The sequence below is a fragment of the Meriones unguiculatus genome, chromosome 18, assembly GCF_030254825.1.
Source record: "Meriones unguiculatus strain TT.TT164.6M chromosome 18, Bangor_MerUng_6.1, whole genome shotgun sequence".
Taxonomy (NCBI): Eukaryota; Metazoa; Chordata; class Mammalia; order Rodentia; family Muridae; genus Meriones; species Meriones unguiculatus.
This window is the reverse complement of record NC_083365.1, coordinates 36,109,824-36,134,327: the sequence shown is the minus strand read 5'-3', so window position 1 is coordinate 36,134,327 and position 24,504 is coordinate 36,109,824. Positions and strand designations below refer to the sequence as shown.

Genomic DNA, 24,504 nt, shown 5'->3' with positions numbered 1-24,504 from the left:
ATGGTTAGCTGCTTTTTCTTTATTATTATTGCTATCTGTGTGTGTGTGTGTGTGTGTGTGTGTGTGTAGATATGCAAAAATATATAAATGTGACCTGCTAAATCTCAGGGCTGAGCATCTTGTATTGAATAACCAATTATGGGGTTCATTCTTGGGGGACGTTAATTTTCCCCTTCTCAGCAGTCATTAGTTGCATCTGGTTCTTCATAGAGTGTGGAATTCTGATTTTTTTCTCTTCCCCCAATAACATGTCCTTTGATATTCGTCGTTGTTCTGGTCATGCTCATGTAGCCATTTCTAGAAGAGGTTGTTTCATAGCAGACGTCCTGGTTTCTGACTCGTACAATCTTTCTGCCTCCTTTTCTGGAATGTTCCCTGAGCCGTAGATCTCCTGGAACTGGCTCACTGTGTCCAGTTGGGGTTCTCTGTGATGGTCTCCGTTTGCAATAAAGAGAAGCTTCTTTGATGAAGAGCAGCAGCCACACTTATCTGTAGGAATGGGGAATAGCACTGACTTAGCAAAATGGCTGTGGAAGATCCTTTCCTAAGGTCCCCAACTTCACCAGCAATGGGAGGCTGGCTAACCTTAAGCCTGGGTCTCCATGACTTCTTACTTTTTTCGGGGGGGGCTCTCACTTTCACACTTGCCAGCTCTGGTATTGGCCATATGAAATATTTTCATGCCGCTAAAAGGTCTTATGACCTTGGACACACCACACACACACACACACACACACACGCTGTATGTGACAATACCCTCTGGTTGTATCTTCCTTCTTACCCAGGGTCATTCCAGAATATCAGAGCTGTCCAGCAAGTTATCCTCAAATGCTAATGATGGGTGGGGGCAGTTTACAGGTAAACTGAGGCTCAGAGTACAATTTCATAATCTGTCCACGGCCTCTCAGTGCCACAGCCCAGAATCCACTTTAGGGTTATTGATTTCCCAGGATAGCCTTTCTCATCTTTCTTGTAGCTACAGAACAGAAGGGAGCCATCAAGAGGAAAGCACTGCACAGTGTCCCCATTTCTGATGGTCACTCAAACAGCTCTCAGAAGGGCCACCATGGGACTGAGTGACGATACATGAAACAGCTCTGCTCTATCATTAAGGGGTCTCATATCCTAGAGTATTATCTGGTTTAGTGATAGCAAGGCACTAGGAATCCAAATGGAACGTTTTCAGACACACTTTGAACATTTATTCCACTGAACTTACTATTTAAAACAAAACCCTGTGCTCTGCACACCAGAGGAGCTGGGTACCTGTGCTCATTGCTGTTTTGTTTTGTTTTTCTTCTTAACTACGGAGAATAGTTTCTGCCTACTTTTCTTCTTCTTCTTCTTCTTCTTCTTCTTCTTCTTCTTCTTCTTCTTCTTCTTCTTCTTCTTCTTCTTCCTTTTGATTGACTGGAAGAGCAGCATTTCAGGATGATAGATATTGTTCATTTAACTCCAGCATTTACTTTCCCCTAAACTAGTGCTGTGTTGATGATTGATCAGACTTCTCCCCCATTTAGCACCCATGTAAAACATTGCAAAAGATTGGATCTGTGGCTCAGAGAGCATTTTTTTGCAGCAATCCGTTCCAGCCGCGGCAGGCACGCCGAGTGGCACGGAAGCCCTTAATGAAAAGGCGGTGGATATTAGGATTTTATGGACTGGAAAACAGTACAAATCAAAGCGCTTTGCTTACTGTTTATCTGTTTAGAGCATTTTTACTTTCTAAACCCAGCAATGCTCATCTTTTTCATGCAGCACTTTAGTTTGGCTCTTCACATATTGATTTTCCCGTTCAGTGGTGTGCCCTGATGAAGTCGGAGCGCGCAGCATAGGAGATGAGTGAGCACAGAAACAGGGTGATTGCAGTGTGTTCTCAGCATCATGTTCAACTCAGGGGGAGGGAGAGATCAGGGCTCACTGTATGGAAACAGAACATCCCCACAGCAGTCTTTTCCCCTGTGTGGGTTTCCCCTGGAGCCTGTAGGCTGGGCCTTTTGCCATAGGAGACTCCCAGCATTGACCCACAGAGTAGCATCTCCTCTTTCAGTGGGATTTAAAAGTTATACAATAGACGACAAGGGAGGGTCCAGCAGAAATCAGTTCCATCAAATGGTTTGCTGAGGGGTCCAGCATATTTATTTTTTTATGAAGGACCAGATAATATTGATAAACAGTTTCTCAAGTCAGTTGTTTGTCTAATCCCATACTGTCTCTATCAAAACCTGTGGCAATAAATATTACCTCAGTGTCATGTGCAGCCATGTTGCAGTAAAACTACCTTTACCAAAAGAGACAGGGAGAAAGGCAGGAGTTGGAAGCCCTTATCTGTGGGTTCCATATCTATGGATTCAACCACGGGGAGCGGGGGAGGGCAGTGTGAACATGATTGGGTTTGTTTTTCTTGTCTCTGTTCCCTATGCGATGTAACAGTGTGGCAACATTTAGGACAACATTATCTTATTAGGTACCGCAGGCTGGTTTACACAGTGGAGTAAAGTGGGAGGGTGGACATGGCTACGGTCCCGTCTTACGTTAGGGACTTGTGTATAGAAGGATTTGGGTAGCTACGGGACTCCTAGGAGCAGTTTTCTTCGGATAATGGCAGGTGGCTCTATTTGGTTTGTAGGATATGTTTTCTGACCCCTGGTTTAAGCTGAAAAGGGAGAGGACAGGTACATATATGCTAAACACTATTCCCTGAGAGGCTCGGAGTACAGACGAGCAGCTGGCGTTCTAAGAAATCAGGATCAGAGCCTAGGTCCTAGCTTCTTTAGTAAGCAAGGCTTGACCATCTGTCCACAATATACCAATTAAAGAGACAGGCAATAGTGAAAAGTAGAGAAAGGAGATTAACTCAGTGTGGCCATATTAGGAAGAAGAAGAATACAAAGGCACAGTAAACCCTTATTCCATTTTCCAGGCACTGTTGTGGGATCTAGGTTTAAATAGAGAAATATGGATGGATAGATAGGTAGGTAGATAGATAGATGGAAACTCCTGGTTGAGGTACTGTCTCACTCATAATTGGGTCAGACAAGATAATCTAATATGTCATCAGCACTTACATGAATATTTCCCCCTGGGAGACAAGAGGGCTTTGCTCCTTCTCCTACGTGAGATTCCCTAGAGGAACTCTAATCCCTAAGGACCTGTAGTATTTTTGTTGTTATCTTTTTTTTCACAGTCCGACAGCCAGAGGGAGGGGCAGAAACAGCTCTCTTTAGTTTAGTATATATTTGTTCCTGCCAGGGCGCTTACAGTGTCTCTAGCCATTGTGGGTTTAGGGAGACAACAGAGCAGTAAGGGCAGCACTCCCCTGACCTCCTTCTCCCATCCTCCTTCAATCTCTTTCTATCTGGTTCAGTCTGGGCACCATCAAGGGTCTTGGGGATGAAGGTGGCATCTCAGAGCAGTGGCATGGGGTGAAGAATGGCACAGGGCAAGCTGGGGTGGGGACAATGAGAACAAGAACTCGAGATATCTGAGGACCAACTTCCTAAAACTCTTCCTTTATGGTGGATGGGGGTGGGAGGCAGCCTGGAGCAGAAGCAACCACGCTCCTGGGTTCTGGTTCTGCACGCTGGCTTTACTCTGAAGCACGCCTTCCCCTGCAACAGACCTATCATCCAGTTCAGGGAGATGCAGGCTCGGTGCCTTTGCTTGTGTTATTAGGAAAGACAGTTCTTTTTCGGGCAGAGCCAAAGTCAGGAGCTGGCAGCCACCTGGGAATGCAGGAGCCCTCCCAGAGGCAGACCTGTGTTCAGTTAACATGGGGGAAGGCAGGCTGCACGGGCTCAGAGACACCACGGTGGATACTGCCATCAAGCCTTGCATCAAGCTGCACCTGAAATAATACCTTCCCCTCCCTATTACGTAAGTCAATGTGAGCTCTCTCTTCTCCTACCGAGGCTGATTGTCTGTTTCTAGCAACTGAAAGAACTCTGGCTAAGAGAGTCTGGATTTGCTTCTGAAATCAAAATCTGCCTACCCTTATGGTGGAGTGGCCATCGTATGAAGCTGTTGTAGTTACGAAAGTGTGCAAGAAAGCTATTTTCACGCGTGCGTGTGGCTGCATTCATACACAGTTTTTTAGTGCTAGTGTGCACTTTTCTCAGGTGCAGAAAAAAAAATCCTTCTTTCTCGAATACTCACAAGACACAGACCTCACTTGTCACAAAGACAGCCACTTCCTAGGTAATTACATAGATCTGTGAAGATAACCATAGCAACCTGGCAGGCTGGGAGGCATGATGTCATGCAGGTTGCCCTGACTGTGGGGCAACATTGGATGTGGGGACATCCAATGTTAATATAGTCTCTGCCTAAGTCTCGGTGACTTTCATTTGCTTCAACTCTTCTTTTTAGCAACGTTCCTCCTGCTAGTTAGCCATTGCCAAATTTTTAATTTTATGGACCAATAAAACGTCTAAACAGAAAGGCAACACAGAGTTGTCAAATTTTTTTTCCTAAGTGAGAGCATTTAACAAAAGCTAAAACAACCAACCAGCTATTGCTAGAGTTCCATCCCTGAAATAAATACATGGCTTTAGAAACTCTGGCCAGATAGGCATGGGGGCAGAGCCAGAACTTCCACATGAGAGATACAAAGGTCCTGAACACAGCCCTCCCACTGCCAAGTCAAGCTCCCTGCAGGCATGGGCTGTGCCCACTTGGGTGAGGACGTATGTTCATCTTTATAAAAAGACATTTCCTGCTGGCCATGCCACCATAGAGCCCTGCCTGACTACAAGGCACGACCTTTCTAATCTGCTCCAACTTCTTTTGGAGCTAGCAATGTCATTGCACTATATTATTCTGCTTAAAAAAACAATCACCAGGGCTGAGCTTTCACCAGTGCCTGGCAGTTACACGTATGTGTTCCACAAATGCTACATGGCTCCTGGAATTCCATCATGAGCCATTTCTGTTCTGCAAGCTCTCGGTAGGGAACCACAAGGGTAGCCCATAGCAAATGATGCAATCACACAGGATAGAATTTTCTTGCCTCACTGGTACCCAAATAGAAGGGAGCAGGGAGCAAGATGAGCAAAGCCTCTTCCACTTATTCCCTTTTATGGGGACAGCCGGGAAACCAGCGAGTGCCTGCTATGTGCCAGGCCAGGCCCGAAAAGTTAAGATTATCTCATCTGATTCAGTTTCAAATGCCGTTCATCACGAACTGTCCACTTTGTTTCCCTGACAGAGCTCTCCCTGGCCTAAAGCGTGCCTATTAGGTTAGAATGGTTGGCCAGTAAGTTCCAGGAATGCCCCTGTCTCTACCTTCCTAGTGCTAGGTTTACAAGGGCAGACCGTCATGCATCATTTTTTAATGTTGGTGCTGGGAACAGATTTTTAGGTTCCATCCTTGTACAAAGAGCACTGAGCTGTCTCCCCAGCCCCAAACATTGTATATTCCCTTAAAAGCCCAGCTTCTTTCGCTCAGCCTTGTCTTTGAGAGTTGCTGGCGTCATCCTGTGCAACACCCTCACTTCTGCTCAGCCCCGTGTTTGCAGGTGCTGCATTAAAAGGGCAGTAACTTTTTGGGAGTGTGTGGGCAAGTTGTTGTCCCAAGCGATCCGGACTTTCCTGTGGGTTCCCTCTTGATTAGCCTCGGCTGAGGCATTTTGGCACAAATAAACGAAGGGCATATGAACGGTGGGTTGGATGCTTGGTTAAGCCGGTGGCTTTGCTTTTTGTAATTGAGAAGTCATTGCTGGGAGGATGGACATTTTGACATCACGTAGACATCCTGGGTGATCATCTGACCTTGCATTCCTGGGTCTTAGCATTTTTGAGCACTTCTTGTTCTGTCAATGGCACAGTGGGGTTGAGTTCTTAACAACTACTTCTGTAAGGTGAAGACACCCCAGTATTCGGCCCTGGCTAAGAAGGGCGGCCTGTGCAGAGCACTCTGTCTTTGGATACAGAGTTTCACTTTCTGCCTTGTCTGCCCTGTCCCCAGCCTGTGAGGCCCTTCACCATGCTCCCTCCGCCTCTGGGCACAAACGCATACACAAACACTCACGTTTACCTCCCCCCAACAAACATGTGCACGCAAACATACAAAGCACATACTACATCTAATCTTCTTTTCACAGTGTCCCCAAACTACCCATTTCAATAATAGAAGTCAAAAATCATAATGGCAGGGAGGAAACCTAAGTGGGGACGTTTGGGCTGATGATTGTGTGCGGCTTTTGACATGAGAGAGCCATTTGCAAGACGATTGGTGAAACTTGATATAGCGTGTGTACATGTATGTGTTTGTGTACATGTATGTGTTTGTGTGCATGTATGTGTTGAAAAGGAAGAGCCAATGTTTATGGTGGCACAGTGGGGGCATCTGGAGAAAGCAGGGGATGTGTAGCCAGATATTCAGCACTCCTATTATTCTTTTAATTCTTCTTTAGGTTTGAAATTTTCAAAAGAAAAATATTGAAAAAAAATATTAAAAATGAATTTAAATTGTTCAGTTGACTGAAAGTGCCTAGTGTAGTGCTTATTAGTAAGGGCCCCTTAAGTGTACCTAGACCATCCATGCTGATACATCCTACCATCAAATAACTTGGGCTATTTGCATCCACTGAGCACAAGCTGGATACCTCACGTGAGACTCCTATAGCACCAGCAGCCTGTTTCCATGGTGCAAGAGAAAACCTGCTGTACTGAGCGTGGAGGCTGCGGCATAGGGTCCCCAGGCTGCACTTCCGGGCTTCTGACTCCTCAGGGTGCTGTAGTGTGGGGTTGCCTCTCGATCCCTACTGCTGCTGGTTCCCATCCGCAGAACCTGTGTGAGGCAACATGGCAGTGCCAGCCAGCGCTGGAGTTTCTCCTTCAAAATTAGAACAAGAAGAAAAGATGTGGGTCGGAGTTTAAATCTCAGGACCTGTGTAAGAAGATGGATCTAGCGGCACATGCATCGCCGGGGCTGTGAGGGTCGGAGGCAGGAGGATCATTGGTGCTGGTTGCCAGTTGAGCTCCAGACCCAATGAAAGATCCTGTCTCAAAGAAATAAGACAGGGGGTGACATAGCAGGATACCCAGCATCCTCTGCTGGCCTTTGCACACAAGCCTAAATGTATACCACACACACACACCCCAGAATGGGGGGATTTTTGTCCACCTTTGTCCTAAAACAGCACATTGGCCACTGGCTTGCACAGAAAACCTGATGCAGAGACCAGGTACTCACACTGGAAAGTTAAGGCTTGAGACTCCTTGTGCTTCTCCTCACTCTTAACCCTGTACCTGGTGCCAGTACTGTGGCCTCTTGGCATCTTGGAGCTGGGAAAGACATGGAATGTAGTGCCACGTCCCCAGCCTCTACTGCCGACTGAAGCGATGTCGTGTGGTCCTCTCTAGCAGCTGAAGCGATGCCAGGCGGCCCTCTCTAACACAGAAGTCACTTAGAAGGTGCTCGGTGAAAGTTCGCTGCATAGAGAAAAACCACCAGATGAGCGAAAGGAGTCGTTGCCATGGAGGGATCTACCCCCTAGTGTTGCTCAGCACTCAGCCCTGGAATCCTCTGGGGCTCGGCACAGACCCCACTGGCTTCTCATCTACGGTGTCTTTGCAGGCAGAAAACATCTGCAGAGGAGCCGTGGGTGTGTGGTGACGTTAGGTGGCGGACGAGAATCTGAGCTGGCTTGAGAGCCCTTCAGAGGCGAGAGAGGTAGGGAGCCAACTGTAAGTGCTGTTGTGAAGCCGGTTTTATTCTTTTAAAATCTCGTGAGGAGCTGAAGGGAAGTTAGGGGTTAAAAGTCCTCGCTGCTTTGGCAGAGGACCCAGGCTTAGCCCCCACAACCTGTGTTGGGAGGCCCATGACCAGTTTAACTCCAGTTCCCGGGGATCTGACTCCCTTTTCTGGTCTCCATAGGAACCCGCCCTCATGTATATCTCTCCCCATACACATAATTTAAAACAAAATAAGTCTTTTGAAAAATCTCATACCGAGGCCAAATTAAATGCTAGACACTGTGGTAAACACTTTAAGAGCATAATTTCACTTAATTCTCACAAATGAATTACATGCTTCATTTTACAGATAGGTGGCTACAGGGCATGGGGGGTGGGCCTGGAGGCATGGCTCAGTTTGCAAAGTGTTTTACCCCACAATCAGGAAGAGTCTCAGAACCAATATAGAACCCTGGGCATGTGGCTTATAATCCAGCTCCAAGGGGGTGAAGACAGGTAGATACCCGGGCCTTGCTGGCCAGCCAACCTACCCAAATCAGTGAGTTCCAGCTAGTGAAAGACCCTGTGTGTGGGTGGATGGCTCCTGAGAAATGATACCCAGTGTTGATCTCTGGCCTCTAAACTCACACACACGTGTGAACCTGCATCTACACCCAAGCATGAATGTGCACACATACCGCCAACCCAGAAGTGAGAAGTCATCATGCCTAAGTGTGATGATTACTTCTTGTATCAACTTGGCTGGACTACTGAATGTCCACAGATTTCATTGGACATCATTCCAGCTGTTTCTGTGAGTGACTGTGAGGTGGTTTGGATGAAAAGAGCCCCCAGAGGCTCAAACAGTTGAATGCTTAGTCTCCAGTCAGTGGAACTGTTTGGGAAGGATTAAGAGGTGTGGCCTTGCTGGAGGAGGTGTTCACTGGGGGGTAGGCTTTCAGGTTTCAAAAGCTATGCCATTCCCAATTAGCTCTCTTTCTCTGCCTTGTGGCTGCTGTCTCAACATGTAAGATCCCAGCTACTTCTCTGGTAATCATGTATGCCTGCTACCACATTCCCTGCCATGATGGTCATGGACTCACCTTCTGGTAAGCACTCGATAAACTCTTTCTTCTCTATGCTGCCTTCGTCGTTGTGTCTTATCACAATAATAGAAAAGTAACTAAGACAGACCACCATTTGGATCCGTAGCCGAGACAAAGAAGACTGCCTCCTTCAGTGTGGCTGGGCCTCATACAACCATTTGAAGACACAAACAGAACACAGAAGAATTTATTCTCTGTGGTCAGATGATTTGGGGGCTGGCACACTGGTCCTCTCTAGCTAGATGAAATCTCTCCTCCATGTGTTTCTGTGTCTGTGCTTACTGACTGCAGAGCTTGAGATTTTCTTGCTTAGCTGCATGAGTCAATTCTAGATAGAAGGAAGGATGGGTAGGTGGGTAGATGCTTGGATGGATGGAATTGGTTTCTGTTTCTCTAAGAACCCAGATGAAATCACTGAAATCACACCATAACATGACAGGTATTTCTTTCTGGCATTTCTCCACCCACCATTATGAGATCCCCACACCCCACAGCCAACAGGATTCCCCTTCTACTATGGGGATGTAAAATGCCAAATATTCCCTTTCCCAATTCCCATTATAGATAGAACAGAGGTGTGGCACACAGATCTAAGCGTCTTTCTTTTCTTTCCTTTTTCTGGAGGCTGCTAGGAAAAAAAAAATTCTCTCTCTAGAAGAGCCAAGAGTAGTCACACTGGAGAAAATGTTCTCTCTGGTTTAGTAGTGGGTTATGTCTGCCTGGGGTTGGAAATCACAAGAACATCTTGCAACCAGAAGGGAGACTGCTTCTGTGGAGAGACAAGAAGAACTCAGAGAGAGAGAGAGAAAGAGAGAGAGACAGGGAAGGAGGGAGGGAGGGAAGAAAAAGAAAAAGAAGAGAAAGAAGAAGAAGAAAAGGAAAAGGAAGAAGGAAGAGGAGGAGGAGGAGAGAGTCTAGCTAATGATGCTACAAAAGAGCTGCCAAATTAACCTATCCTGTAATCCCCTTGCTTTGAGATTTATGTGAGGTTAGAGATAACTTAACCATTGTGTCTCCTTTAAATGACTATATTTCCTCTCTCCCTCCTGTTCTACTTCACTTCCCATTATTTTGTTATTTTTCTCTTCTTTTTCTTTCTTAAGATACAGCATAGCTGAGTGGTCTAAGCTGGCCAGCCTCAGTCCAGTGTGGGGTCTCAGGTGTGTACTATCACACCCGGCTACAGGTATGCTTCCTGAGCTCAGGAAATTACCTGGTGCTTTACTGGGCACTGGAGAGATCACGTCACTGGAGGTCTATTTATCAAAGATACGTGAAAATTCATTACCACCCCATATTTTTTTAAGCAGTCGAATAGAATGCAAGTCACCTCTGTTTATGCATGCCCATATCCAGCCATTCACCTTGCTAGCCTTCTCTCCTTCCACCCTCTCTTCATCCATCCGTGGATAAATCTGCCGAGAGCACCTTGGTCAGAAATGCTTGTGTCTTTGCTGCATGCTGTAGCCTGACTAGAGGACCACATGGTGATCATGACTGTGACAGACTCTGTGAGAAATCCTACAGGAAAACCGCACCAAACCAAAACAAACAAAGGAGAGAAGCAGGACAAAATGAAAGCATCATTTAACTCTCTCTTGAGCACCCTTTTAGCAGGAACACATTTTCCCACCCACGTAACCATGTGACCAGGCAACTGCTAAGACCCCACACGCACGCTAAGAAGCCAGTTGTCTCTGAAGGCAGCACCTGCTCTTCGAAACAGCTCCCAGCACACACAGGCCGCAGATGTTTATAGAGTGCTTGGTGTTCCACAGATGACGCGTTTCTGACCTTGCCCTGTTGTCTACGACTTCTAAGTTCTGGGAACATCCGGGCTGGCCCGTCACCCTGCGTGAGCTAACCGTGTTTGACACAAGCAATCCTGTCCACGGTGGCCCCCTGCCCTGCTTACACCAGCCACAATCCAGGAAGTAATGCCATGCTTGGGTTTTAGCATAAACTTCAAATCACATGCGCACTAATACTGCTTCACAAGCTAGAAGTCACCACGTCTGGCTCATTGACATTTACTTCTGGGGACCGTTTCAATCAGATTAATCCGTTCATCTAAATAATTTTCCACTCACTTCACAGCATCAGAACTCACCAATCCATTCTCTTCCGAAGCTCCCAACCTCCCTTTCTAGTGGACGGTGATACATGATTAATTATTACCTAGACTTTTGCAGACTGGGCCCTTATTGACATTAAAGTAAATTTAAATAACAGCTGCATCTACCTCACCAGAGTGTGAGGAAGGGAAGAAAGAGCAAGGCCCAGGGAGAGACAACTGTCTCTCCATTTCTGAGATGGCTGCTGGAGAAAGAGGACCGGATAAAGTGGCCCATGTGTTAATCAGAGGCAGCTCCAGCAGGAGAACAAATACCCCAGGAATCTTGCTGGCTGATGACAACAAAGATTTGTGTTTTCTTGTTTTTGTTTTTTATTTGTGTGTGTGTGTGTGTGTGTCCATATGCTATGGGAGAGATCAGAAGAAGGCATTGGGTCCTCTGGAGCTGGAGTTATAGGCAGCTGTGAGTTGCGTATAACTGTCACGGGTGCTGGGAATGGAGCTCTGGTCTTTTGGAAGAGCAATAAATGTTCTTAACCACTGAACCATGCAGCCCCAACAGCAAAGGTTTATTTCTCGTTCACATTATGAGCCCTCTGTGGGCCAGCTGAGGATCTGTTCAAAGGCTGCTGACATTAGAGAGCCTGGAACTGGAACAGACTCTGGAATGTTGCCAGTCATCACCTCAGAGAAGAGAACACACACTTCCCCAGTACACGGGTGGCATGCTTCCATATTGTTAGTGACCCCATCATTTCTGCTCACCTATCATTGCTTGTATATGTGATCTGTCTATCACAAGCCCAGAGCTGGAAAACTCAAAAGAAAACCAAAAACCTCTTCTCTTAGACCAGGTAGTCCTGGAGAAGCCAAAGGCTTTGGTGTGGGTAGGTAGAGCCTTTCCCACAGCAGGGGACAAGCCTAATTCACTCTCCCTGCACATACGGATATAGCCCTCTCCCTGAAACTGACCACACTCAGCTCAGTGTGTACGGATGCTCCTTCCAGGCCTGGGCCAGCTCGGAGGGGATAGGCTTGAAGATACCCGGCACACGGACTCCTCTCAGTTGCCAGTCCTAAATGCACTGTCAGACAATGTACAGGCCGACTCCAAGATGGGGAGGCCTAAGGGTCTCAGCCTATCTTTGAGAGGGTCTAGGCATGATGGCTAGGAGCAGGGATTTCTCTCCAGACCGGGGGTGATGGTAGACCTGCCTGAGCTGTTAAAGGGGACTTTAATAGCACCTGCTTCATGGCTGTGTCTGGGAACTAAGTGCACAAATGCTTCTAAGGCAGTTTGCACAGTGCTGGCCATGGACTGAGACTCTCACTGAGACTCGCTCCTACTAGTATTATGACCTGGGCCCTCCTTCGAAGTCTCAAGATAAAGAAAATTTATCCCTAATAAAGGTGTTAGAGAAAAAGAACATTGCCTCAGAAGCAGAGACATTTGGACATTTTGAGGGAGAAGGGGGCTTACTTCTTGCCATAGTATGGTTTTCACAATGTGACCTTAATTTCTCTGAACCGCAGTTTTCACGTGTCTTGGTTTGCTTCCTGGTGCAGCCACAAAACACCATGACCAAAGGCAAGTTGGGAAAGAAGAGGTTTTCTTGGCATATATGTCGTAATCACAGCACATTGCCAAGGAAGCCAGGGCAGGAAGCTGCAGGCAGGAACTGAAGCAGAGGCCGTGGAGAAATGATGCTGACTGGTTTGTTCTCTGCTACCATTCAGCTAGCTTTCTTGTATATCCCAGGATCAAATATGCCAGGGGTGGCACAGCTCACAGTGGACTAGGCCTCCTCCACCAATTAGCAATCAAGAAAATGCCCCACCGTCGCGCTCACGGGCCAAGCACAAGAAATTCCCCAACCGAGGTTCCGTCTTCCTGTGAATGTCAAGGCAACAGAACAGAATAGCGATCACACCTTAAATGGAACACAGACATCCCCTAAACAGATTCTGATGAAGGCCAAAGGGATGAGATCAGTATGCAAGGAACTAATTTAGAAGGTGACACATTGCTCTGAGAATGTAAGGAATTCTAACTATGAAGCCAGACAAGAGGGCTGTCTGCACACAGCACTTTCTGACCTCTGGTTGAGTTGTGACATGCCAACAAATGACTCCAGTTCAACCCTTACCCAAGCTAACCACTAATTTAGATTTAAGCTGCTCCCAACTCACAATTAGAATTCAAGTCCTGGAACTCCATTAGAGATGCATAAGGCTACATTTTCCTTCACTGAAATTAATCAGCTGCAAATGATTAAATTACTACATATAGTGGGAAACACAACAAAGCTGTAATTTTTATATAAATTCTAGAATGTTCCATTCTTTCCCTTCAGTGCCGACACTGAGCTCTTCCTCCACAGCGGCTTCGTCTCCTGCAAAATGAAAAATTTAAAAACTCATCGCTCTTCAAATGTTTCAGAGCCTGCGTTCAATATTTAATATGATTACTGTTTACTTTTTGCTGTAGACTTGTCGGCTAATTGTGGCGTTAAGCCACACCCCCTCCTTCATCTTTGGGAGCTGAGGGATGTCCACTTGGAACAGGGTGGGAGAAAGTATCAATTAAAATTCAGCTCCACTGGGCACGTGAGGCTTCTCTGTTGTTTGTTTGTGGTACCCCACATCTCTGGAGGCAACAGTCGCCGCTCCGTGCTCCCCTAACTGCAAGACTAGAGTGAGGTTCTGGAAGTTTCTGTACGAAGATGTAGCTAGCCTATGGGGAAGCTGTAGCCTGGCTCAGCTGGCAAGTGCTTGTGGGGGGGGGAGTGTGTGTGTGTGAGAGAGAGAGGGAGAGAAAGAGAGAGAGAGAGAGAGAGAGAGAGAGAGAGAGAGAGATCTTGGCCACGTGGTCCTCTGGAGAGTGCAATGAGGCGATAGAGCAAGGCATGGATTTAAGGTAGGCCTCACACTACCTGAGGGGTAACCACTGCTTAGACGCTCCACAGCACCCGCCTCGCCTGGCTACCACCTGGTCAGAAGGCTGAGCCAAGAGTCAGAAAGTGTGAGTTTCTACCCCCTGTGTCCAGGCACCGGCATGACTGAGCTCTCTGAGTCTTAGTGTTCCAGCGTACAAACAGGAATAATTATCTCTGCTGTGAGATTAAGGAAGTTGATGAGCTTTGCGAGCATCTGGGATGCTCTTCGGAGGTGAGAGTTATTGTTCTTGAGTGGCAAGTGTCTTGTATCTTCCATACCTCAGTGGGCTCTCCAGGTCCTTCTTCACAACTTCTGCAAACTTTGGGGAAGGGTTTCCCTGGAGAAAATCTACCAAGTCTGCTGACTGAGAACTCTGAGCCTCCTGTATCCCAACTCCTGGCCATTGCTGCTCAGAGCTCCTCCCAGCAGCTGGAGCTCTATTGTGCGAGAGGACCATGACAGTAAAGTAAGATCTCATCCACACCTCTGTCCCATTTTTGTCAGTTCCGAAGGGCACCTGCCTTCCTCTCTAGGGTCTCTGAAATAATGTGTGGGCAAACCATCCTTCCACCTTCCCTTGGGAGCCCCACAGGTCTACAGCTCCTGTGCAAGGCTACGGACATCAGCTCCCAAGCCTCCTATCTCACTCAGTCACTCCTTCCCCCTTATCTTTCTCATGAACCCTGCCCCAAATTCATGACCACCCCTTTCAACAAGAGCTTGGGGTCCATGATTAAGCTTGGCTATCCTGGAGGCTGAGTGCACACTAGGAAGAAGAGGCAGGGCTGGGATCAAAATGTAGGTGGCATGAGAACACACACACACACACACACACACACACACACACACCAAACCATCTGGTGTGCAGTCTCACACAGGGAAGTCTTTGTTGTTGCTGCTATTTTTCTGTAATTTTCCCTATTGCACTATTGTGATCACCCAGGAAATGTGAGGGAGAGAGAAAAAAAAAGAGTAGATGGGAGAGGAGGAGAGGGGGAAGGAGAGGAGAAGCGCTCCTTCCAACGTACGTGGTTCCTCCTGATGGTCTGCATTGGTTTTATTCTTTTCAAAGATTTTACTTATTTTTGATTATGTGTCTGTGTGTGTGTGTGCAGGTGTCTAAGGAGCCCAGAAGGGGGAGTCCTAGCCCTTGAGTTACAGGCAACGGTGACCCACTTGGTGTAGGTGCCGGGAACTGAATTTAGGTCCTCTGCAAGAGCTGCAAGTGCTCTTCACCTCTGAGCCATCTCCCCAGCCCCTGGTCCCCTGAATTGTGTGAAACTGACAGCTATTGTGTTTCAGGGCTGGGATTCACTCAGTTCCCGTCTGCACCGTGAGTGCCACGTGCAGCCAGTGCTTGGCTGAGGCATCCAGATCACAGAGAGGGTGCAAAAGGGTCAGAATCAGAAAGCAAAAGCTGCTGGATGTAGGCAAGTGGGCCCTGTGCTTCCCTCTGCAGATAAGATGTCTCCATCACTCCTTCCTACATCCTCCCTCCTTCACCCCTCCCTCCCTGCAGCCCCTCCCCTCCCTCCTTTCCATACCTCTCCCTTCCATTACTCTTCCCTCCCTTCCTTCTCTTTCTTCCTTCCTCTCCATGCCTTCCCCTTCTCTTCCTTCCTCCCCCACTTTCTTTCCCCCACTCTTCTTTCTCTTTGTCTCCCTACCACCACCACAGAAAAAGGGATTGGAGGCCTGCTGAACCGAACAAGAGAGACAAGAGCAAAGTCTAGAACAGTCTCTATCTCTCAATGCTAGTGGGTCTGACCTAGAACATGAACCATCCAGGTTGAATGGAATGGTTTCCCTGCCTCTCCTTCAGAATATTTTTCTTGGGGGCAGACAGGTTTAAGATTCGGAACAGAGTTGAAATGATACCACAGTGTGGTTTCTCTGAGGCTCCCTTCCCGACGGGACTAAAGCTGTGCCTTGGCTGTGAGCAGGCCACCGGATAGGATGCAGACTGAGCAGCTTTCATCAATTTCTGGTAGGTCAGTCACCTGGCTTCTGGGCCTCCATACTCCTCATTTTTACTGGCCAAAATGCACATCTGCTCTTTGCCAGACAGACAGCCTTCTTTATTGAAGAAGAAGAAGAAGAGGAGGAGGAGGAAGAAGAGGAAGAGGAAGAGGAAGAAGAAGAGGAGGAGGAGGAGGAAGAAGAGGAAGGGGTAGGGGAAGGGGAAGGAGAAGGGGAAGAGGAGGAGGAGGAGGAGGAGAAGAAGAAGCAGAAGAAGAAGAAGAAGAAGAAGAAGAAGAAGAAGAAGAAGAAGAAGAAGAAGAAGAAGAAGAAGAAGAAGAAGAAGAAGAAGAAGAAGAAGAAGAAGAAGAAGAAGAGGAGGAGGAAGTCTGGTCAGAGAATACCGAAAGAAAGCTCCTAGTACCTACCCTTGCTTTTGAGCTCAAAATCTCATTCACCATCAGGACTTGGTTAAGCTGCAGCTCCAGTCTGGTCGGATGAGAGGCTTATTTTGGATTTTGATTCTGGTCTACAGCCATACCACCCTGTATGCGCCCATTCTTGTCTCAATTTTGATTCTGGCCAAGTAATGAAAGCATGCCTGCCTGTTACCGCTGAGTTTCTCAAACACTGTTTATGCTGCTGTGTGAAGAACTGAACCTTGGGGCCAGAGATTTGAGGACGGACGGAGTCTGGGTTTCAGCATTTTCTTCCAAGTGTCCCTTCCTCACAGGGAAACGTGCCTTCTCTCTGCCCTCCGCCTCCGCCAGGGTTTGCTCCCACCATCAGACAGCCAGCAAAGCATCCTGAGATTCTGCCGCGGCTAAGAGAAAGGCTGCTGGCGTGGCGGACATTGCCATTGCGCCACCTGCTGGAAGATCGCAGAAATACTCAAACTTGAGGTTAGGCAATAACCAAGCAACCGTGATTCTTAGAAAAATTTCACAGGTGTCTAAGTCAATCCAGAAACTTTAAATAAGTGGACAAAACCCCCACAAAATTGCCCATAATCCTTCCTCCTGGAGATGGCCGTGTGTTCATGTCTTGTCCCACATACAAAGTATTTCAAGGTCAGCTTTTTAAAATTTAATATGTCTTAGGTATTTTTCAAGTCATTAATTATAACATGTAGATGACTTTGCTTAATGAGGCTGAGACTGTTTTGCCATAATCGTAGTTTTGCCATAAACTGTTTTGCCACTTACCTGTCAGCCAGGATTTTGCGGTTTCAGTTTTCCCCATCTTGTTTGTGGAAACTGCATGCAGCTTCTCCTTCGGGCCTACCTCCCCATAGTAGAAGCCCCGGAGATCCACCCCTCCCCCGCTGTGCACTCTGCTCGCTCGTCCAAGTGGACTCTTGAGTGCAAAGAGCACAAGACGAGGTTGCAAGCTAGTGCCCCTCCAGGGTTAACACCTTGAAAAAAAAGCATTCATTGTTTAAAGTGGGCGAATTCGATTTCCTGTAGTATATTCTGATTTTTGCGGGCTTCTTTTCCTAATTAAATTCCCACCCAAACATCACTTTCTGCATTTATAATATTTAAAAGTAAGACATCCCTAAGATATGATAAGAATATGGAAAATAGTACAAATGTGTGTTCTCTGGGAAGGGGAATTTTTAAATTTTAATATATATATATTTTAAGATTTTAAAACTTTGTGTGTGTGCGTGTGTGCTACTCGTGTGCAGGTGCCTCTGAAGGCTAAAAAGAAAAAAGGTTGTTGGATGCTCTAGAGCTGAAGTTACGGATGGTTGCAAACTGCCTGATATCTGGGCTGGGAACCGAACACGTGTCCTCTGGAGGAGCCGCAAGTCTGAACCATGTCTCCAGCTCCCAGGGTTACTTTTTAAACTATGTTAGGTATTGGATTCCCGAAGCAGAAGGCCCACAGAGGCTCCTCTTTAGATGCAGATGTTAGCAAACAGAAGGAGCCTGCCTGGAGGAACCACCCCGAGAGGAGTTGGTCCTCTGGGGAGGCGCTAACAGACTCAACCTTTCCACGGGGCTTTTATTGAAGCACATTGACTGCGGAGTGGCACACTGAAAGCATAACACGCGGCTTCTCATTTTACCTAAGGTTTTAAACCTGCTTCCGGTAGAGTATGACCTTGTGTGTGCCTGCCTGCTTGTGCATGTGAGCACGTGTGACAACGGTTCTCAAACGTAAGTGTGGGTTGGAACCAACTGCACACCTTGATAAACGTGGCTTCCGGTTGGTCAGCTTCTGAATCTGACTCCTAACAGTTCCTGGGATGCTGACGCTGCTGTCTGGGGGCTTCGTGAGCTGCTGGAATACAGAACGGAAATAGAGGTGAACAGCTGCGCTTTCCTGAGTGTTTTGCAATGCGTATAGGCAGGCATTCGATGCAATTCTGTTGAACCCCGCCGTCACTGCATAAGGGAAGTGAGAAACTATTATGGATTTGTTTGCCATTCTGATACAAGAGATGAGACTCAGAGAGAGAGAATGGCTTGCCAAATTCATGGTTACAGCTTGCAGGAAATGAAAGCAAGCCTGGCTCCAGCGCCTTTTGCATTCAGTATGTTTTCTTAGGTGAAACGGAAAGTCAATAGCAAGGAAGAGAGCATAGGCAGTCCCAGGGTGTGGGAGGAGGATCAAGGAGAGATGGGAGGGACAGAAGAATGAGAGAGACTCCAAAACCAAGAGCCAGAAAGAGAAAGTTTAGGAAGAACTTGTGGGCTGGGCATTGGTCGACCACGAATTTCTGCTGCTCTCCAGTTCCTGGACTTCAGAATGCTTTTAAAGATCTGTAATGTGCAGAGAAAGCAGGTTACGAAGATTATCTTAGAAGACTGTTGTGATTAATTCGTGAGACAGTGTGTCAGCGGTTGTCGTTTGCATAGAAAGTGTGTGTGTCTCCTGGAGGCTCCAGGGGTAACAGCGAGAGGCGACTAGACTGGGGGTGGCGCTGACCTCCTCTGTGGGTTAGCACGGTGATACGTGCACAGCTGAGTAGGCTGTTAGCACGTGGGGCCTCACTGAAGGGAGTGAGTGGCTGGGTGTGTGCCTTTGAGGAGTACGTCTTACCTATAGATTGCTCCTCTCACTCTGCCTTTGCTTCCTGGCCACCATGACACCAACAAGCACCTCCTTCTGACATGACCCCCTGCCCCGCTGCCCAGAGGCCAGCTGACCATGGACTAAAACCTCCGAAACTGTGAGTTCAACTCAACCTTTCCTTCTTTAAACTGTTTTTTCTTTTTTTTTTTTTTTTTCTCATGTATTTTTGTCACACAGTAAGCACAACCTTAGTCAAGATCCTGGCCCATTGTACACTCCACATAAATGTTGGCTGTTTAGTTTAGGTGTTTAGTTTCGCCACATCCCTGATAACCCTTCAGAGCCAGATGCTGTATCTGTGAAATAGACTAAGTTGCAGGAACAGACTAACTCTTTAGGTGGCTCATAAGATACAGGCTTATTTCCCCCTCACAGGACAGTTTGAAGTAAATTCTGTAAGGCTTGGTTCTCAGCTACCTTGGCAGGAAGCTCTTGTGTATTCAGGCTCTCGAGGGCCTAAGCTTCTGGTCTCTGTTCTAACCAGACAGCTAAAAAGAGGCAAAGAGGGACTAATGAAGGGGGACCCTCTCCTTATGTAGGAGTGTGTATTGACAGGTGAAAAAGATAATGGATTCTGTAATTCCACACGGAAGAAGCAGAGGTAGGGAGGTTACAAGTTCAAGGCTCACCTGGGCATCGTGGTGAGAAGTTTAAGGAAGGAAGGAAGGAAGGAAGGAAGGAAGGAAGGAAGGAAGGAAGGAAGGGGTGTTGTGTGGGGGTTTCTCCAAGATTGGTATTCCTCAGTGGCGATACAAAGCCCACTGCATCTAGAGCATATTGGGGGGTGGGGGTAAACAGTAGGCAGGCACTCTGTCTCCTGCTGACTCTTCAGTGCATAGATGCCTCAGGTCTAGAAGCAGCAGCAGGCTGGCATATCCACTGTTATTAGAGTCATCCCGAGTCCCGTGATAGGCAGGAAGAAACGTGGTCACCGGTTGTGTGGTCACGAACCTGAAAGAGTTCTAGGGCTAGAGAAGAGCTTTGCTTGGTGGCACACATGTATTCATCTCAGTCCCTGGGACCAGTGCTGGTGAAAGGCCAGTCCAGGCTACACAGCAGGACCCTGTTTCAAAACACTCAAGTGACTTAAATCAAAGTGATTTGATTAGGTCAAGTATGTTCGAAGCTGCAATAGGAATGGGGACACCAAACGCCTGGAGTGCTGCTAATCTCCTCCTGCTGCCGAGAGAAGCCCCGTGCAATGCTCTCACAGCTCTGCGAACGCGTGTGGAGGTTCCTTGCTGTGAGGGATGGCCAGAACTTTGCCCCCACCTAACACTTGTCCAAACCCTTCCAAACCTCCGAGAGCCTTTGGATGTTCCGCTGAAGGGTTTAGACTTCACACAAGAAACAGAGAACCACCTGAAGCTCTTGAACTGTAGACTGTCATGGCCACTGAGGGAGAGGGATGAGCAGGCCGAGACACTGGAGGAAAGGGCCCGGTTAGAAGACCGTGCTAATGGGAGTTGGCCTGAAGTAGGTGGTCAGCGTGTGTCACGAAGTGGCTTTGGTGAAAAATGACAACAGTGTTTAAGAGTAGACACAGCGTGCTAAGGCGATTGGGATTCACTCACATAACAGTTCATGCTTGGGAACAGTACCCACCAAATTTCAGATTACTTCCCAGGAACAGGTAAAGGGCTGAGACTGGGAGCGGTTGATGAACACACAGGTGTTCACTGAACTGTCTTTATACGTGTGCCTGTGTGCGCAGATGCGCCTGTGTGTGCCTGCTGGGGCCTTTGGTCTCTGTCAGATGTTTTCCTCAGTCACCACTGAATCAGTTTAAAATATATATATATATATTTAACTTTTAATCATGGAAACTGTATTTCTGGAACACTGAAATATTTCATAACAAAATCTGTAAAAGATGTTTTCGAGAGGAAAATGGGGCACCCGCAGCTACTTTGCATGATTGGCCTCCTCCCCAACCCCTCAACTGGACACAAACTGGCCTTTCCCTAGCAGAGTGCCAGCCCTCCCCCACCCCCGAAATATACCAGTAGCAGCCATGGCCGCATTAACATTTACCGCCTCCAAATGCCCAAGTTCCCTGTGCGAGTGCTTTTTAAATAGAAGATGAGGACTCCTGAGGGCTGCAGGAGCCAGGCGCTTGCAAGTTTCATGAAGTTTCTATTTCGGAGCCCATGTTCTTTGCAGGGGAGGTCTCCCGCGTTCCTATTCCCATCTGCTTTTTGCATGCTACAGCTGTGCCTTTTCTTTCCCTAAAGCCGTGGAGGGATGGTTTTGAATGTAGATAGACAAACAAATAAAATAAAAAAAAAATTGCTTTCTGTGCCAATGAGTTCAAGGCTCTTCCCCACTTTTTCTTCTAACAGGTTTAGTGTATCTGTTTTTATTTTGAGGTCTTTGATCCACTTGGACTTTAGTTTTGTGCAGGGTGATAAGTATGAATCTATTTGCATTTTTCTACATGTAGACATCCAGTTAGACCAGCACCATTTGTTGAAGACACTGTCTTTTTCCCATTGTATGGTTTTGGCATCTTTGTCAAAAATCAGGTGTGTATAAGTGTGTGGGTTTATTTCTGGGTCTTCTATTCTATTCTATTCTATTCATCCTCCAGCCTGTTTCTATGCCAGTACTATGCAGTTTTTATTACTGTTGCTCTATAGGACAACTTGAGATCAGGGATAGAGATACCTCCAGAAGATCTTTTATTGTAGAGGATCGTTTTAGTGATTCTGGGTTTCTTGTTATTCCATATGAAGTTGAAAAGTTTTCTTTCCAGGTCTGTAAAGAATTGTGTTGGTAATTTGATGGAATTGCATTGAATTTGTAGATTGCTTTTGGTAAGATGGCCATTTTTACTATGTTAATCCTGCCAAGCCATGAACATGGGAGATCTTTCCCTCTTCTGATATCGTCTTCTATTTCTCTCTTCAGAGACTGGAAGGTTTTTTCATACAAGTTTTTTTCTTTGACTTGCTTGGTTACAGTTATACCAAAATACTTTATGTCCTTTGTGGCTATTGTGTAGGGTGTTGTTTTCCTAATTTCTTTCTCAACCCATTTGTCTTCTGTATTCAGGAGAAAACTTCCTGAACAGGACCCCAACAGCTCAGGCTCTAAGATCAACAATCAATAAATGGGACCTCATGAAATGGCAAAGTTTCTGTAAAGCAAAGAACACTGTCTTCAGAGCAAAACAACAGCCTATGGACTGTGAAAGTATTTTCACCAACCCTATATCTGACAGAGGGCTAATATCCAGAATATTTAAAGAACTCAAGAAGTTAAACAGCAACAAATCAAGTAATCCAATTAAAAAAATGGGGTACAAAGCTAAACAGAGAATTCTCAATAGAAGAATACTGAATGGCAAAGAAACACTTAAAGAAATTCTCAAACATCCTTAGTCATCAGGGAAATGCAAATCAAAACAACCCTGAGATTTCACCTTATACCCATCAGAATGTCTAAGATCAAAAATTCAAGTGACAACACATGCTGGAGAGGATGTGGAGAAAGGGGAACCCTCCTCCATTGCTGGTGGGAATGTAAACTTGTACAACCACTTTGGAAATCTATCTGGCACTTTCTCAGACAATTAGGAATAGTGCTACCTCAAGATCCAGCTATACTCCTAAGCATATATCCAAAAGTTGCTCAAGTATACAAGGAGGACATTTCCTCAACCATGTTTGTAACAGCTTTATTCGTAAGAGCCAGATTCTGGAAACAACCCAGATGAACCTCAATTGAGGAATAGATACATAAATTGTGGTACATTTACACAACAGAATACTACTCAGCAATTAAAAACAAGGAAATCAGGAAATTTGTAGGCAAATGGTGGTATCTAGAAAAGATTACCCTGAGTGAGGTATCTCAGAAGCAGAAAGACACACGTGGTATATACTCACTTATAAGTAGATATTAGATATACAATATAGGATAAACATACTAAAATCTGTAAGCTGAGCAAGGAGGACAACCCTGGGTAAGGTGCTCAATCTTCATTCAGAAAGGCAAATGGGATAGACATCAGAAGAGGGAAAAAACAGGGAACAGGATAGGAACTGGTGTCCTGAGAGCAATAAAGCAGCTAGAGTGAAGCTGTTGGAAGAAAATGGCTGTCTTGTTTTGTGGAAGAAAATGACCGTCTTGTTTTGTGGGTAGTGACACACAGGCTGAGCTAATCTTTGCTAATTCACTGTTAGAAAAGACGGTGTCTTCTGAGAGGCTTATAAGAAACAGTTTATTTTGCTGAGACTTCTACAGTGGGGAAGAACTGACTCCGAAATCCCCAACACTGGAAGCATAAAGAACTTCCCATGTAGCATTAGAACAATTGAATCTTTGTCTCTTTTTACCAGTACTCACGGCATATGCCGTAACGTGCTGAGCCTCTGTAGGGTATTCTGCATTGCAACCATGCCACAGAACATAACCTCCAGAGCCACTGCTGGTTGTGCCTGAATAGGGGCAGGTTACTGGTTCTTTTTCTCATAAAAGCAGAATGAAGCCAGCACCCCCCCCGCCCCGCCCACCAGCCATCATCAGATCTACTTCCTTTTCATCTTTTTCAATGCAAGTAATCGTGCTTAGTTTTCGTATTACCGTAGTGCGAATATTCTTTATTCCTTATTACAGTACCCCTTGTTACAGAGGGCTCATCCTCACGTATTCACACAGTTTTGTTTTACACTGTGTTCCTTTCACGGTCACTATTTCAAACCATCACATGGCTACATTAGACCGTATCTCCAATCCTCTGGTCTTACGCACATTCTAATTCTTCCTTTTCTTTTTGGCTGTTATAACATCAGGATGAATGTCTTGTAGGTAAGTGTTTGTGCACATTATGATTCTTATGAGACTAGTTAGGTCTCAAGGCCCAGAGTTAATGAAGATGTGTGTGAGTGTATAGGCAGTGTGCACATGGGCATGGCAGCCAGGGGTTGATGTTATAGTCTTCTCCTCACTTGGTCTCCATCCTACTTTTTTGAGACACAGTCTCCAGAACTGGAGCTCACCCATTTGGCAGGACTAGCCGGCCAGCGAGCCCCAAGGATCCTCTCGTCTCTGTCTCCTCGGCACTGGAGGTACAGGCATGTGCCACCAGTCTGGAGTTTTAGGTAGTTTCTGTGGAATCTGAACTCAAGTCTTCATGCTTGTGGGACAAGCACTTTACCGACCGAACCATCTCCCCACCCTACAAGCGATTTAACTGCAGCTGCTGCTTCTTCTTCTTCTTTTTTTTTTTTTTTTTTTTTTTCCTTTTAAGGTGTATGTTGATGTCACTGACATTTCATTATCTCATATGACTGGGCATCTCAGTCAGGTTTGCAGAACAATAGACTATTGTCTGACTTCCATTAAGACAGTAAGAGCGTTTGAACATAACCTGCTCTGAAATATCTGTGGGTTTCTGTTTTCATCATCTACCATATCAAGTGGTTAAAAACACAGCCTGGAGAAATGGCAGTTTTCTTTCAGAAAATGAATAGATAATTTATTCTAATGAGGCTAGGTAGTTGTTTTCAGTTATTACCTTTTACAAACCACTAATGAAATGAAGTCAGTGTACATCTTCAAATAACCTTTAATATTTGTACAAGTAAATATCTCCTGTGACGATAATGGAAATTGTCAAAAAATTTCATTTTCTCACTGTTTAGCTCCCCTACAATGGCTGTC

At 46.2% G+C, this 24,504-nt stretch overlaps 1 long non-coding RNA gene across 1 annotated transcript in view; it reads left to right on the top strand.

Moving 5' to 3' along the window:
- Positions 1–7,577: 7,577 nt before the first annotated feature.
- LOC132648955 (uncharacterized) overlaps positions 7,578–24,504 on the top strand; it is a 57,325-nt gene continuing 40,398 nt past the window's right edge. The window contains exon 1 of the long non-coding RNA XR_009587354.1: positions 7,578–7,675. This is a non-coding gene — a long non-coding RNA (uncharacterized LOC132648955). The remainder of the gene's footprint in view (positions 7,676–24,504) is intronic.